The sequence below is a fragment of the Priapulus caudatus genome, unplaced genomic scaffold (genome assembly GCF_000485595.1).
Source record: "Priapulus caudatus unplaced genomic scaffold, Priapulus_caudatus-5.0.1 Scaffold66, whole genome shotgun sequence".
Classification (NCBI taxonomy): Eukaryota; Metazoa; Priapulida; class Priapulimorpha; order Priapulimorphida; family Priapulidae; genus Priapulus; species Priapulus caudatus.
The window spans coordinates 260,938-278,330 of record NW_014577127.1 but is presented as its reverse complement, the minus strand read 5'-3'; the positions used below and the strand labels follow the sequence as shown (position 1 = coordinate 278,330).

The 17,393-nt window shown below is 43.4% G+C and overlaps 1 protein-coding gene across 1 annotated transcript in view; it reads left to right on the top strand.

Moving 5' to 3' along the window:
- The first annotated feature begins 14,843 nt into the window (after positions 1-14,843).
- The window catches only part of LOC106821267 (notch homolog 2 N-terminal-like protein), a 6,994-nt gene continuing 4,444 nt past the window's right edge, over positions 14,844-17,393 (top strand). Inside the window, exon 1 of the mRNA XM_014826002.1 lies at positions 14,844-15,023. The gene's annotated coding sequence lies outside the window, so the exon portion shown is untranslated. The remainder of the gene's footprint in view (positions 15,024-17,393) is intronic.

Below are 17,393 nucleotides of genomic sequence, written 5' to 3'. Positions count from 1 at the left end.
ATACTGTATTTGTCCAGTGGTGGCACTGAGTATGGGTTTGTGAGTGACGACAGTTATGCCATCAAAAGACCGTGCTCTGGACAGGGCGACATATAGTTGTCCATGAATGAACAATGGTTCAGGGAGATAAAGACCGACATGATCTAGAGTCTGCCCCTGTCTTTTGTGGATGGTCATGGAAAACTTTGGTCTTACTGGAAATTGTCGGCGTCGTAAGGTGAACGGAAAGCCTGTGTCAGATGGACTGAGTGTTATTCGTGGTATTAACACTCTGGTGCCACTGTGGCGTCCGGTGCAGATGCGACAGTCGAGCACATGCGGCTGCAGAATCTGATGTTGCAAAATCATGCGTGTTCCATTTAGGAGTCATTGTGCTGGATCCAGGTTTTTCAGGAGCATGATTGGTGCATAGATTTTGAGGGTGAGGTGATGTGGCGGCATCCCAGAAGGTGTGAGAGAGTTCAGAAACTCTGTGGTGTAGAAAGCTGGCTGGTCAGTATCATCGACACTCAACACTGCTGTACGAATGAGGTTGGCCTGGAAACTTTTCCATTATCATATCATTAATGATGTCCACGGTGGCATTTTTGGTGGTGAGGATCGCTCTGGAAAACCAGAATGAACTGTGGTGCTGATGTGCTGGCATATCTGGGTACGTACACCTGCTCAATGAGGTCTTGCAGAGATCTTTGTGGAAATTTCAGGCAGATAGCAGGGGGGAGTAAGACGATCGATGTCCTCTCCATCTGTGTCCGTGCATGTTGGCTAGCTCTACGCCATCACCAATGCGGAGGAGGTAATCTGAGAATGGGGAGTCTCTTGATGGTGCTGCTCTCATGTTAACTGTCAAATTGAGAATCTTCACATGTTTCCAGAGTGGTGATCTCTTGAAGCATGACTGGACTATGGTAGCTCTGTTACCATGTCTCACTACAGGAAGAACCTGGCGAAAGTCTCTCCTAAACACAATGATCTTTCCTCCGAAGGGCTTGTCAGATAGTGTGAGGTCACGTAGGGACCTATCAAGGCACTCCATGACTTGATTGTTGGCCATTGGTGCTTCATCAAAGGTGATCAGGCTTGCCTCAATGATAAGTTTGGCTATGTCTGTACGTGTTTTTTGCGATATTGCAGGTTCATGTTTATTGTATGGGGATGGGGATCTTGAAGGTGCTGTGTGCTGTCCTTGCGCGGTCCAGCATCTCATCTGCAATACCGGATGTTGCTACTGCAAAGACTGTCTTGCTCTGTGATTGAAGTGTTGCAGCTATAGTGTTATATGTAAATATTTTTCCTGTTCCACGAGGACCATCAATGAAAAGGACTGTATATTGAATGGTGACAGGATTGGCTGCAGCTGCTATAATCTTAATGTACACATGCTTTTGCTCAGCATTCATCAGTTCTATGTTTCGGGAGGCGTTTTGAAGCTCTTCTTGTAATGAAGATAATGTAAGGGCTCGGAGCAGATTTCAGCTTGACTGGCCTTGATGTGGTTGTGGAATACCTTTATAATTACAGAGGTGTTTCCCATGAGTTTGGAGGTGACTGTCAATGTCAAGCAGAGCAGTGTTAATGACATCATTGGTGGGATGCTTCTCTGTGTTTGAAAACATGCGGAATTTGAGGTCTTGACACAGCGCAGCTTTGTGTTCATTCCACAACTTTCCTGGTTCAGCAGGCTCTCCAATTGCAAATACCAAGATCATGGAAAATAAGTGACGGAGTTGGGAAGGCATCTCGGGTAGAGTTGCCTCATTGAGACAGGAGTCCCACCCTGTGTCACTTTCCAGCAGGCCCAGCCTGAGTGCTACTTCCTTGTATGTTGAGCCAACTGGGCCATTATCAAGGTTTCTCAGATCTGCGAAACTTGTCTTCCCAGGTAGGTGGGTGAGGAGTAGTCGGAGGAGTATCTCCCCCTGTGATGGACATGCTGTGTCCATCCTGTCTATGGTATTGCCAGCCTTCCTTCGTATCCACGGTGAGTTTCGAGCGTTCCATGTGTAGTCCTCAGGGAAATCGGTATAGAGGATGCTCCTTGCTTCTGGGTCTGTTTGGTTGTTTTTGCACCATGCCATCAGTGGGGTATCTTTGATGTTGGCCAGGGAGTCTGCAGCGTGCCCTTCTTTGAATATCACCTGCTGTTGACCTTTAGTGCGGAGAAGCAGCCGTTAGATATCTGGTGATTTGTCATGTAGGGAATAGTGGAAGATTCTCCAGCATGCTTCCTGTGGTGTGATGAATCTACCATCTACAAACTTCGTGATCTCATCAATAACATTGGGCTGCGAAACACTATTGGCAGTGTTTTGTTGCTGTGGCTGTTGATACCTCACATCTGATTTTATCCTGTCATTGCCCCTGTATACATACTTGTAGAGGTACTTCACAGTTCTCACAGAGTTGCAGATCTCTACATTGATGTGGGCATTAAACAGTGCTGCCAGGTAAGGGTTGTAGGGAACGACCCATCTGTTGTCCATAGGGATAATATCTGTTTGCCCATGTGGTCGTGAGACTGGTTTGTCTATGGAGCGCTGGTCATCTCTCCGACGGTACACTGGGTAACCATATTCCTTACTCAGTGAGACCTGCGAGAATTGCTTCGGGTAGCCCTTAGAGCATGTTCCATCTTTGATACATGGTGACCTGGTGTTCAGCGGTCCGTATGGCCCATGCATCATGTGGCTTGTTACATTTCTGTAGAGTGCCGGGTGGAGTTTCTTGTCTGGGATTTCTGCACAGACAAACTTGTCGTAGTCGTCAGAGTTTTTTTGGCTTGTCTTGTGCAGCCAGGATGGCCAGCATGTGGACACGTGGGAGACCTCTTTTTTGGAACTCGGTCACATGTGTGAAAGTAATGATCTTTGCCAGAACATGCTTTTTGGTCAGTTGATCCATCAGTTGCTTCAGCTTGAGCATGAAGACCCTGACAACGATGTCTGGTCTGTCAGATGCTGTTTGGCATTCAAGAAGAGCTTGCTTGATCTCGGGCCAGTTTGAATTGCATGTCATCGTGATGAACAGATCTGGTTTGCCAAATCTTCTGACAATAGCCATTGCATCTTGGTACTGTTGATGCATGAAGCTAGGCCTGCCGGAAAATATTGCCGGTAGGACAATTAACCGACCAATGTTCTCACCATTATAGTCTCTACTGTTTACACCATGACACAGACCCTGGTAAACATTGCGTGGAGCTTGTCTTGGTTGAATCTGTGGAATGTGAGTAGTTGTGTTTCGATCTTGGCATACATATCCACAGCGAATTGCTGGAATAGGCTCCCACCACGATGCACTGTGCTGAACTGTCCACGAACCATCAGTCTGTATGCATAATACTGCATTATACTGTAATTGGAGACATTGATGTGTGGATCGCAGGAGTTTTATGCCATTCTGCCAGCCAGTTTCGCCGCGAGGGAACAACAGCAGGTAGTGAAGTGGATCGTACATTTGGTGGGATTAGTCGATTTTTTAAGAATGTGTCCGCTTGGATTATCGGATGCTCTCCTGTATAGAACAATATCTCTCTGCCCTGGCTCTTCTCCACTCCCGGGAAGTATGATGGCAGTATCAGATGTTGTTGGTAAGTTATACCTGCGAGGGTCCTTGCCAGTCTCCTTCAGAACCAGGCGGACTTCGCCTGCTTGGTCTCCTGCCACACTGATGGCTTCAGCAGCATGCTTATACTCAGCGATATATGAATTGACATCATGGATCATGGTCTGAAGTTGTTCCTTGGTATTCTTCTGGAGTGACCCATTCTATTCCTGAGTTCGTGCTGTAAATCGTATATCAGAATCTGACTAAACTGTGGCCGTTCACCTTTTTCTGGTAATTGCTGTCCAGTTCGGTAGTAGACAGTGCCTTGGATCCGGAAGGACCATGGTGGTAGACCATGGCCTTGTACATGTTGTTTGTTGACACAGAGTGATGTGAAGGCCAGCCTAGAGTTGTAGGCTCTGATGTTTGTTCTGAATGATGTAGATTGTTTGTCAGTGAGTGTCAGCAATCTTCTGAGGACTTCTGGTGGATCAGATAATGCTGGCAGCTGCACCTTGCCTTGAGAGCAACATGTGGAGAACTTAGCGGTGTTTTTGCTGATGGAGCCTGTGTGTGTTCCTGTGCTCCACATGAGGGCGTTACATGCTGAGCAGGAGACAGTCATTGCACCAATATCAGTTATTTCTGGAAGACTGTGGCTTTCAGGGATGTAGTCATCCAGTGCACGGACGCCTCTGTAACGTGCAGTTATCTGGACAGCTGCGCGGTGGACATTCTCATCTGCATGATGCATTGGCAGCACTTTTGAAGATCTTGGCGCAGCCAGTTGGATTATCTTTGGTATTTTTTTGGTTGTCTCTGTGGTGAAATGTCAGGTAAGTGTCGCAGGTAGCAGCTATGTACCCATTTCACCACGGCCGCTACACTGATCCCCGCACTCTACCCCCACCCACTCCCACCTGTTTAAGAAAAAGTGGCCACTGTCTTTTGTTTTGATGAGGGCATTTTAGACTGAAGGGGAGACTGTACCCAAAAATTCATCTGAAATCATAAATGTCATTGATTTGTAAGATTTAATGCAATTGCCGTCATTGATATATCAAAAACCGTATAAAAGTTATACTTAATGCACCTTCTATCTATACTTCACCTGCCGAATGCCTGAAAATGACAGTAAAGAATATAACAACCGCCATGTTTTACAACATGCTTTTAATAATTTACTTGCATTGAGATATGAGTTTTTAGTGTAGATTTTTAAATGTGCTTAGTACACACTCAGGGTGATAAACTAACAGCGTGGCAAGTTTGGGGGGTCCGAAATCAACAAATGGCGGAATGCATAGGCAAAATTCGTTTTTTTAGTAGTATAGATGACACTTTCGACCACCTTGGGGGCCGTTGTCAGAAACATCATAAAGTCAATGCTAATGTTAAGCCTAATTTCTGACAACGGGCCTCTGGCCTTGACCACATTTCACCTATTGAAGTGATTCTAATACAGTCCAAGTGGAATTCAAGGTCAAGTCCACTCTAAATTATATCAGAATCATTTCATTTTATGTTAACTAGCTGTGATCTAGCCGGATGGTCAAAAGCTCAGTTCGTTTAATGAAGAACCATCAGTTTATTTAATTTGGTTTTATATTCTAAATTTGTACACTGATGACAGCAGGAGTTGCGCGTGCGCGAGCGCGTGCGTGCGTGCGCGTGTATGTGTGCGTGTGTGTAATCTAGCATAATAACTGATGAGCACAATTTAATTTTTTGCCTAAACTACACAACAAATTAAAAATATACAACTGTAAGGCATATAAACAAATTTCAATTAATTCTCATTAAAAGGTTTTCCCAAGTATGTCAGCATTTGACACGCCTGTTGCTTTCTGGTTGTGTTCAAGAGGAGGAAATATCGAATTACTATCACGTCTACCTCGAGACATAGTAGGGTGCTTTCCTTTGCCAAAACTGAACTCACTTCGTAGTGATTCCAAGTCCTCTTCTGGGTTCTCATCAGTATTATCCTTCAACCAGAGTGGAATGTCCGCCGTACTTTTGCTTTGCTTTGTAGACTTCTTTTCGCCCTTCAGATCTTGCAGCCAGTCTGGTGTAGTGGCGTCACGTGACGTTCCAACAGGTGGCAGTACGCGGGAGTGATCTCTCATAACCGGTGATGCATTACGTTTCGACTGTCTGCTTGGTGGAATTGTACTTCTGTTATCGTCGTGTCTCGTTAGCGTTGGTGAATACCGTGATGGTGTCATGGTGAGATGTGATTGCCTGCTTGGGTTATTGCTTCGTTCGTTTGGGATTGACAACCTCCGACCGTTGTTATCAATATTTCCAAGCGTGTTGCCAAGGGCAACATTATCATCAAATGTGTCGGTTTGCCAGTTTGCAACTTTATCGTGTACGTCCCGATTCGAATTCGAGTTGAGTCGAGCAAACCAATCATCTTCGACACGACCTTGTTGTGGTGTCATTATGCTGCTCATGTCGCCTGTACTTCTCCCGTGTCTACTCTCGGTAATGCTGCGGTGCACGTTAGGATCTAGGGTGTTCCTGTCTATTTGAGAAACGTTTGTGTCGACATCTTGCGTTCTTTCTAGTGATTCACTATCGGTGCCGTTTGATGGCTCACTGCCCATTTCAAATATGTCACCATGCAGTCGTTGATTTTCTTTCTTATCTTCATTTGCTATTACCCCACCATATGCGTTCCTTATGTTGCTACTACTCGTTCCAAATATGTTGTCATGTTCGTCTTTTTCTGGCATGTTACGTCTTTCTTCATCGGCCATTTCTTCATTTCTTTCGTCATTAGGAGGAAAATTGCCATAGCCTTTACTCTGATTTGCATTTCTTACATTGCTATTTGTTGCATTATTATCGAACTGAACTGTACTATTAATGACGTCATCATGGTTCTCTTCGTCCTCAGGTGGTGCTTTTAGATTTCCTACATTGTCTCTAAGGTCATCTAGGTGGGTTTGCTCTGTCGGTTTAGGCGATGAATCACCACTCTTGTCGTTATTAAATATGTGTTCTGGAGAATTTCTGTTCATCAAATATGGTTTGTCGCTCGATTCACCTTTAGCTGATACAGAGCGGCTATTGTCCTTTTCATTAGGAGTATCATTGCTGGCCACTGGTGCATAAATACTATTACCATCATCAACACGATCCTTTTTGGTAATTGTGAAATTTCCATTTTCGTTTCCAAATGTAACATGAGAATTTTCCGGTTCGTGAAACTGAGTGAATGGATAATTTCCACCAGCTTCGCTCGTACCTGGTCTTCCGCTTGATGGTAAATTACTGTTTTGTTCATCGTCGCGTGCGTTAGAATTTCCTTCCTCTTCAATGCTATTCAAGTTACGTGAAGATGGGAAACCGAGATCATCGGTAATGCTGTCAGATATGTGGTTGATGTCAGCCTTTTCCGTTTTATCATTAACATGGCGGCTGACTTCAGATTGAGCCCAGGTATTCAGTTTACTCAGATCTTCTTTGTCAGCACTATCGAAGAAATCATGATCATCGCGGAAATCAGCCGTATGTGGCATGTTTCTATTCTGGTTGTCACTACGCAAGAACTCATTTTGATTTTGTAAGTAGAGGTGTCCAGTAGGGCTGCTGTGATCTTTCTCAACTGCAGCGGCGAATTTGTCGCTTTGATTGACAGGCGAGGCGCGGAGAGAGTCGCCACCCTCGACATTTGGAATCGCTGGCTCTACGTCCCAGTGAAAGAGTGGTTTCGTGACGCTAGTGTTTAGCGAGTGAGGCGAATGGGTTCCGTAGCCACTCTCCTGGTTCGTGTATTCACTCGGTGGTCGCACGCGCTGTGAAGCGTCACTTTCGCTTTCCGTTTCAGAGTCGGTGTAACTTCCGCTGCTGCTACTGTCTTCTATGGTCGTTGCTCTGCTCGAGCGGCCAATGGCAGAGCTGCGTGGCTTCGCCGCCCTACTTGAGCGGGCAGTGTGGCCACTGCGTGGCCTTGCATCCATGTTTGAGTGGGCGCTGGGTGGCTGCTCAAGGTCGCCATTATGCGGCGCGTTAGCATCGTCAGTGAGTTCCGGTTGGACGACAACAGCCACTGCGCCGGGAGCATCGACGTTCTCGGCATGTGTTTGCGGCCGACTTTCACTGTCGTCCATTCCACTATCGGCCGGCGTGGTGAATTCGTAGTCTAAATCGTATTCGTCAAAGTCATGCCGCCTTGAAGAGGCTGGTTCGGATTTGGCTTCTGGACTGACTACATCATTGCGGTGCGTATGGGAGTAGGTTTTTCCTAATGAGCTGGTGATTGTTGCATCTGGCGACGCTTGCCACAGTAGGTCCATTGCCTTGTCGACGCGGCGAACGATTTCGTCTCGTTTACGTTCGCTCGTCGGTCCTGCGGTGACCGTTTTTATATCGACGAACATTTGCTGGATTTCCTCGAATTTCTCCTGTTGTATTTTCTCCTTCTGGTGCGCATGCGTCGTGCGCGACTCGAGGTGCTTGATTTTTTCGCCGTACAATTTCACCATGTTTTCTTCGTTGATCAGTTTGAATTGCTTCTCGCGCTGCAGGTCTCTGAAGCTCCTTCCCTTTAAGCCGACGTGGCACTTGTGCAGCACGCGCTGCAGGTTGTACGTCTGCGCCGTTACTAGGAGATCGACGCTGGCCTTACGCGGCATCAGACATTCCTCGCAGCGCCGCGTTACCTCGGCCATCTCAAATCGATCGGCCAGTTTGAGAAGAGCCAACACGTTCTTGTCTAGAATTGTGATAAAATTATCATGATTAGAAATCGACAGACTTGCTCGGCCCTGTGCGATATTGTAAGCATGCAGTTTACATTAATGTAGCTGCAGATGGCAGTAGCAACACTTGGGCTTGATCTCAGACATCTTTAGAGTTGAGTTGAGCAATGTTAGGTCTAATATGTTATATCGCGTGCCTTATGCGTTAGCAGAACAAGTTTAATTGTTTTCATCGTGACATCTATAAAATCAAGTTAAATAACATCTGTGTACTTATCCTAAACACAACTCCCCCAACATGCATGTTAAGTTTGGCTTTTTGCTAACCCATGTATAACAAAATAATATGCAACAAAATTTCGCGATCAGCGCGTTTAATAAATTTAGGTAAATGTCAGGAATTTCTATCATAATTCTAATTATCAGGGAAAATGAGAATCTTGTTACAAGGCTAAACGTAAAGAATAGACATGGAAATACATTTTATATAGGTAGCACGCGAATGGAAGCTACCGTGCGCCTTGTATTGTGCGGGCATAGCGACATAATATACGCAAAACGTAAACATCGCTAAGTGCTGAGAACGCACTTGAATGCACTGTTTAACATCTAGAGATTTTTTCGTTTTCTTAGCGAAGAATCTTATATCACTTCGATGATCGATGAAAGAAATCAAAGAGGTCCGAGGAAAAAGTCGTACAGCAAAATTGACGGCCGCCCTGCGCGAGTTTGTCAGGCCGTTATATCGGGCATACCTGTGACCTCGTCATCCGCCGCGGGAGGATAGATGACACGGAGCAGCTCGATGACGTGGGTTGACTTCGTGTTCTCCAGCTTTAACTCCTTCATGTCGGCGCCGCCCCCGCTGAACAGTTTCTTGAAATACGGTGAGAACATCGACAGCAGCGCCTTGTGCGCGTACACCTTCTTGTTCTCGATCATGAGCACGATGTCGTGCGACGACTTCGGGTCGGTAAAGTCCGGTGGCTCCAGCAAGGGTTTTCCCGGCGGCACGCCGGCGCCCTTGATACCAAGTTTCGCATTTTGTTGCTGCCGTTGTGAGTATTCCTGTGAGCGTTTCCATCGTGCGTCCGCCGGTTTCCCAAGCGGTGGCTTTAGCAGGTCTGCCCCAGTTTTACCTCGCCCGCGGCCGGCAGGCGGTTTCTTCGCGTTAGCTGCTTTAGCTCGACTGCGATTGGCCTTGCCTCTATCGGTGTTTGCGTTTCCTCTAAGCATTGTGCGTTAATCTTAGGGTTCCCCTATAGACGCGGATGATGCTCTAACCCGCGAGTTTCATATCAGTTCGTGTCAACTATTCTAACGGTTTCAAGATGCAATTGACCTCGTATCCAGTCCGCGTAAAACACCACTTATTTTATCCACTATCGTGTGGCATCCTTGAACTCTCTTAACGGTTCCCGTAACGTGTGATGGGTTGATCGACGCATGAAGATTGTGTACGAGTGCCCTGTAGTATCCTGACACAAGCTCACGGCTGCTTATTTGGCCAGGATTGCCATGAATTAGCAGTCGTCATTCACATGCCGAGTGTTCGTCACCGTACTCTTAGAAGCTGGTTTCTGCGATTGCGATCTAACTCTATAGAAAGTGTCGCGATTTCGTCGAGCCGATTAATCTCACATTCTCTATGAAATGCTGTTGTTGTTGCTGCTTAATATTCTAGAAAGTAAGTACCGTTATTTGACAACGCTGTCAGTAGCGACGCTCACTCTACCACTATGTGTTTGGTTCTGTTTGCTTCGCGATCTTCGATCTGTCACGTGAGACGAAATACTGATGTCGCCGTAGGGGGTGAGTGGTGCTAGAGTCGCATACCCTGTCGTTATAATAACATTTGAGACGCTCGTGAATTTTGATTTTGTTTTCATCGTGTCGGCAGATTCTCGGGTAATAGAATCTTGCGGAAAATCTTACGCTGCATATTTTCCAAACTAGGTTAATCGGATGGACAAGTGAGACACATTAATGTTGTGCGAAAATGCAGCCCCCCCTTTCCATCTGCACTGCATGGCACTCACTAGTGCGTCGTTATGGAGCCATGGCGACAACTGCCGCTAACGACTGTAGTGAAACAGAATGAACAAGTGCTCCCTCATAATAAACCCTCATCGATTGACGATGTATAATTTAGCGGCACCGCGGGAGGCGTGGGCACTGTCGCACACCTTCCGCTCATGGATTACAGTTCACACGGCGGACACAAGAGAGAGACTGCGTATATGCACAGGGCCGTAGGCTAAGCAAATTCCTAGGGGGGGGGGCAGTGGCGGATCCAGGATTTCAAGGAGGGGGTGCGAAACAGTTGGGGGTCTGGGGGTCTTCCCACAGAAAATTTTGAAAATTTAGATAGCCGGAGATGGTATTTGAGGCACGTTTGAGTACATGGACAGCCTTCATTCTGACTACGACAATTCTCTTTTAGTAGAACAATTTATTTTTTTAATTTTGCTTCAAAATCTAGGAGGCAGCTGCCCCCCTTGCCCCCCCCCCGCAGGCTACGGCCCTGATGCATATAGTGAGTGAGTGACACGAGTTCGAGGAACGTGAACACATGATGTTCAGTATTTTCAGCATATCCATGCAGCATGCAATTAATATAAATAATTTAAATTAAGTAGACAACTGGGGAATATATGCCCGATAGCAGTAAGACATGTTACGTATATTATATGTATAGTACATATCGACGAATGTGATAATAATGTCCGTAGTGTCAAAGTGTCACTATAAAGCGCTGTCTAACGATAAGTGATATTGCGTACCTGCGCGCGGTAATTAATACGGTTGGAAATTCTCGTGGAAATATTTAGTTATCAAACTAGAGTGGCGGGGAGAGAAAACCCGATTATAATATACACGATTATTATTCAGAGTCATCATGATACAGAGACGTATATACGTATACCTATCTATAATATATATAAAAAATCTATGTGTAAATGGAAGTAGGTCACATCTTCCGCATTCTTAGACCGACAACGAATTTTGCTGCCTAGTAAACTTTATGACTTGCCGAATGCCTGCGCATAAACCGTGTCGAACGGCTGAGTAACCGCATAGCAGTGACGTCACAATAATTGACTGCGGGTGCATCCCTGAATAATTGAATGCGTCCCTGCGTGCATGCGTAACTCCATACCATAGCTATCAAGTTAATACGATCAAGCGCGTATAAAGAAAGCGTATAATCAAGCGTATCCCTTCTTTATACGCTCTTGATACGATGTGATATTCCTGATCGGTATAAATTATGGCGATATTAAAAAAACGTGTACATGAAGATGAGTCATGATTATTTATATTTGCGTATCCGTGTGGGTGCGTGCGTGCGTGCGTGCGTCCGTACGTAGGCCTACGTCCGTCCGTATGTATGTATGTATGTATGTATGTATGTATGTATGTATGTATGTATGTATGTATGTATGTATGTATGTATGTATGTATGTATGTTGTATGTAATGTATGTATGTATGTTATGTATGTTATGTATGTATGTATAGTATGTAAATGTATGTATGTATGTATGTATGTATGTATGTATGTACTGTATGTATGTATGTATGTATGTATGTATGTATTATGATGTATGTATGTATGTATGTTATGTATGTATGTATGTATGTATGTATGTATGTATGTATGTATGTATGTATGTATTATGTATGTATGTATTGTATGTATGTATGTATGTATGTATGTATGTATGTAGTATGTATGTATGTATGTATGTATGTACTGTCATGTATGTATGTATGTATGTATGTATGTATGGTATGTATGTATGTATGTATGTACTGTATGTCAATGTATGTATGTTGTTGTATGTATGTATGATGTATGTATGTATGTAAGTATGTATGTGTTGTGTGTGTTGTGTGTGTGTGTGTGTGTGTGTGTGTGTGTGTGTGTGTGCGTGCGTGTGCGCGTGTGCGCGCGCGCGCGTGCGTGCGTGCCGTCGTGTGTGTGTGTGTGTGTGTTGTTGTTGTTGTGTGAACTTATCAAATGCCATAATCAAATATCAAACAATAATGAACTTGCCTGTTCGGTTTTTACTTTATAGTCCACATAATTTTGCAGTTTAATCTTCAACGGGCACATTAAAATGTAGCTTCAACGATTCTCTTGTTAATCATGTTTAAACATTCATCTTTATCAGGTGAGAAGTAAAGCGTGGTTATGGAGATAGCAATGTTTGCCAAACTGCTTTCGTATTCATTGCCGATGTAGATGATTTAAAGTGATTATTGGCCGCATGGCTACCTGTATAAATGATACTGTTGAAACGATCCTCTGGCTTCAGCACACAGTACTAGCCATCGTTTGAAAAGTCAAGCAACAGGTGTTAATATTATATATAAATCGTTTTATTACGTATACACTTTTCGATGGCAAGAAGTGTATCAATCTCAACTTTACTAGATACTTTAAAATGAGGTTAGTAACGTTTTATGTCAAAATTATAACGGAGATTTGTACGTCCTATGAATAATTTATATCGTTATTATTGTTGTTCCAATGTGGGTCATACGTCTTGACTAGTTTTTATGTGGTGCGTGAATTTTACTGTAATAAGACTCGTATTAATGGTAAATTACAATATGATGATACACACGCACAAACCATGAGCCTACATGATGTGGTCGCCAGCATCGCAAAGTAAACCTGATTTCGCCTCCCAATATCAACTAATAATATATTGTTATTTTGTTGGAGGAACGCATAAAAAATACATTTCGGGCGTACGCGTAGCAGTACTACATGGTATACGGCCTTCACCCATATTTCTTTGGTCACGTATGACGAGGATGTTGACGTTTGAAGCGCGCCGGGATTAATTTTCGTTGCTGCAGCTTTCTCCTATACTCGCACGAGCGTTTCGCTCCCAGCAAAAACATCGGCGCGGCTGACATGTGCAAAGTGACAGTAAAGTGAAGTGAAGGCTAGCGGTGAGAAGAAGGCGATCAGAATCTGACCTTGTATACATATAATTCCCTGTGTATATAAAGATATACAGTGTATTTGCTTGCTACTAACACAGTTACTCTAGCGAGGTCAACGCGATGTAATAATATTATGTCGTACAGAGTGTAACGTACACTGGTCTTAGTGATAGATATATGGCACGCAATAATTATTTATCCTAATAGAACAATAGAGTAACTACGCCTAATATTGGCCAAAATTATCTCCTCGATCACGTGCTCTGTACTGGCAACGACTGGAATTAAGTCTGGTTCAAACCCTTGGAGATTATTTAGCATTTTTTTCGTTTTTCTCGTTTTCACTTTCTCTATCCACTTCGCCTGGCGCCTTCCCAGCTGTATTTAAAAGTATTTTTTAATAGCGCATTAATTCTTATCCTTCCTCAACCTTTCTTCCTTTTATAACATTGGTTTTTGCATTTTTCTTATTCTTGCGGTACTTCTGTTGGTTCCTATATTGTATAAATTTATTTGCTTTATTTTTTTTCTATCCAGTGGGGGCATATTACACGTAATTACATCGGAGATAAACACACATGAGTGATTATAACTATATACAACCTTTATGGTTAGCACAATGTCCGTTACATTAAACCGTAAAACGAATACACGTGTAACAAACAAAAGGTATTTAATTAATAAAATGCTGCCATTAAATCTTCAGAGAAGTTAGGATAAACAATAAAAGATAACAAAAAAGATCAAATACAAATAATTGCATTTATTATACGGTATTTTATTATAATTATGCGGTATTTCACCAGAGCAAATGTCTCTCCCCCTCGTTCCTGTTACTGGCACTTTTTTCTTTGTTTTTGGCATCATCAGCATCAGCATCATTATCACCATCGTCTTCACCTTTATACTATTATTCTAATTCTTTTCCTTTTCTTTCTACTGTCGTTTTTGCTGCCATCGTCGCCGCCGCCGCCGCCGTTGCCGTCGGCTCATGGTTGTCGTCGTGGTCCTTCTCGTACTCATCGTCGCCTCTGTTGTTATTATTATTATTATTATTGTTGTTGTTGTTGTTGTTGTTGTTGTTGATCATTATTGATTATTTATATTGTCATTGATCGTTTTTCATAATATCTTATCAATCCGCAAGTTGTAGCTTATTTTGCTGTTGCACGGTTGACGTCGTCGTTTGTCGTGCTGCCGTGCCGCTCTGTCGTCGTCGTTATTATTATTATTATTATTATTATTATTGTTGTTGTTGTTGTTGTTGTTGTTTGTTGTTTGTTATCATTATTATTATTATTATTGTCATTGATCGTTTTCATATATCATTTATCATTCCCGGTTGTAGCTTATTTTGCTGTTGTCACGGTTGTCGTCGTCGTTGTCGTGGCTGCCGCCGCCTCTGTCGTCGTCGTTATTATTATTATTATTATTATTATTATTATTATTATTATTATTATTATTATATTGCCGTTGTAGGTTTGGTGTATGTTATCCTGCATGGTATACGTAGCTTCAGGTACAGCCACGCACGTTTACGCATCGCCGGTTATGCGCCCGTGGACGCGAAGCGTGACGTATGTATGTGTGCTTAGGCACGTAGCCCCAGACGAACACGCACACCACATTCATTGCCACATTCATAGAGCTAGATCGCTGCGTGGGTTCCTGCAGACACAGTTATGGTGTCTGACAGCATATAGCGTTAATAAACTAGTTTACACCACAGAGGTCGTCGTCCACTGTGCACTCGTTTGTTAAGCGTACGCAAAGGGAGCCAATTTACAGGAATTCCACATACTCTAGGGTAAGATTGCCTGCGTATTTTAACTATATTATAGTAAAGTTATGCTAGGTATACTAGTATGTTGTATATATTATATCATTGTTTATATTGCGTTGAGTTAGCCTCATGATAGTATATGATCAGATATATAGTTGGAGCTTAGCAACATATATGAAATCATGTCAGTAGCATGCATAGCTATGTTCTAGTTCGATATGAAGTCAACAACGGTGAAAGTATAGGCAAATAAATGAATACTTTCTGCGTATGGAGAGATAAACGAAACCAGTCTGAGAGTGCATTAGTTAGAATTTTGGGAAGGGAGCAAGTACGATGACAATTATCTCGGATAGCCGAGGTTTTACCGGGTTCAGCGAGTTCATCGGCTTTTCAGAAGGTGGTCACACCACATTCTATTCATGCTTCCATTCATTACAATACCTGTCACTAACACTGTTCGTGGGGATACGCCTGCTGACTTGAGCTGAGGTATGGTGGGAAATCATGACATATTTTTTACATTATAATTATTATATAGGCGCATATCACTCGAACGTTTGCTTCCTCTTGCATGTCTTATTATATATTCCTATGCAAGGTAGTACAAAGGCTCGAGTATTGAGAAATGCTATATAGTATTTGTCTAGTAAATCCTCTCACTTGGCCTCCGGCTGAACGGTCTGGGGGTTGAGTTCCACCGTGGTCACTACTGATGTGACATATATACAAGGTACCGTGATTGTATTGACGGGCATATAAGAGAGGCAGTGTAAAACTGGGACGGGTCGAGCTGCCAGTTATAGCTGTGGGAACACTGCGTTGGTGTCCAGCTGTGGGTCACACGGAGATCATTCGTATGCTGGACCTATTCTTCCAATTAACCTTTTAACTTAGATTTGCTACTAACACGATTTTGGAAATCATACGTGTAGTCTATCGTGCGAATCGAATGCCTTCGGGCCGTTGGCTATATAGGCTTCTATATAAAGCTAGAAGTAAATTTGTGACACCGCAACGGCATCAGAGCAACCGTCACTCTAGCGAAGTGGAAAGTCATGCGGGAGAGTCATTTGTTAGCTTCAGCTGAAGTACGCGCCCGTTAGTTTTCCGGCGTAGTTCCGTATTAAAATCCACAATGCACCAAGGTTACTAGACCGCTGACTCAACAATAGTTCCGCGTCCAGCTAATCCACCCGAGGGCCATTCTCGTGTCAAGTGCAAAAAGTTTTAGTATAAAAAATTGCTGTTCCTTGCAGGTCAATGTGCGCGCCGCGGTCTAAGCTATAACACAGCGTGTTCCATCGCGCTACCGCCTTCGCGTTCAACCGCCATCTACTTTACTAACTATTAACAGAGCATATAAATGTTGATTTATATGCTCTGCTATTAACAGCTATTAAGTGAAACACATATCTGTTCACTTGTTCTGGTCATAGTTTAATAAACAGACCAATAAACTGTAATAAAATAATAATAAACTAATAAACTATAATAAATAATAAACATATGTAATAGTAATAAGTAGTAAATAATAACTTTTGTACTGTTGTGTGTAAAAAATAGCCGGTGGGAAGATGTGCTTATGATATCTACTCAATGAATTCAAACGTTCTCGGGAAGAGTCCGCGATTGTGGCGCGCTAGAGTGAATTCGATCGGGTGCAAATCCTAATTTAATATTGATTTTAAAAATTGGCCAGTTTACACGCGGATCAATTATCATATATTAAGAGCCACATCGTGTTCAATATTTTAATTGCCATAATCGGATAGCATTCTAACTTCAGCGATGATAAATACAAGGGAGCAATGATCACGTACTCATCGCCCTGCGCCGTTATTCGCTCTATATAGATTTTTTTTATAGACGGTCACCGCCAGGTTGGTTTGGCCATGCAGATCTGAGAGGACAATGCTTATCGGTCGCAGACGTGTGTAAACAATAACATAGTTTCTGTTCTCGCGTGAGAAAATGCTGTTAAACTCCGTTATTATAACGGCGTTGAAATCTGCTATAGTGTCTCGTGGATGTCATGCAAGAGGCCGCCGTTAAACATTTGGATCAATAGCCCTGGGTAGGTCTAAATGATCTGATCACGTGATGCCGATGAAGAATTAAGTGTACGGCGTGCAAGTATGCGCAATCTCCATCTATAATCTCTGCATTGTTACAAAAACGTAGTTTGAAGGTAAAGAGCTACAGTCATGCAAGCTATCCGAGGAAACCTGCCTGAGCGCATAAGTCAGACGCAAGATATTTTATCGGGCTATACTGAAACCCAATAAACCGTCCTATATATAGCTACTAGCTACGAAGTGTGTGTGTGTGTGTGTGTGTGTGTGTGTGTGTGTGTGTGTGTGTGTGTGTGTGTGTGTGTGTGTGTGTGTGTGT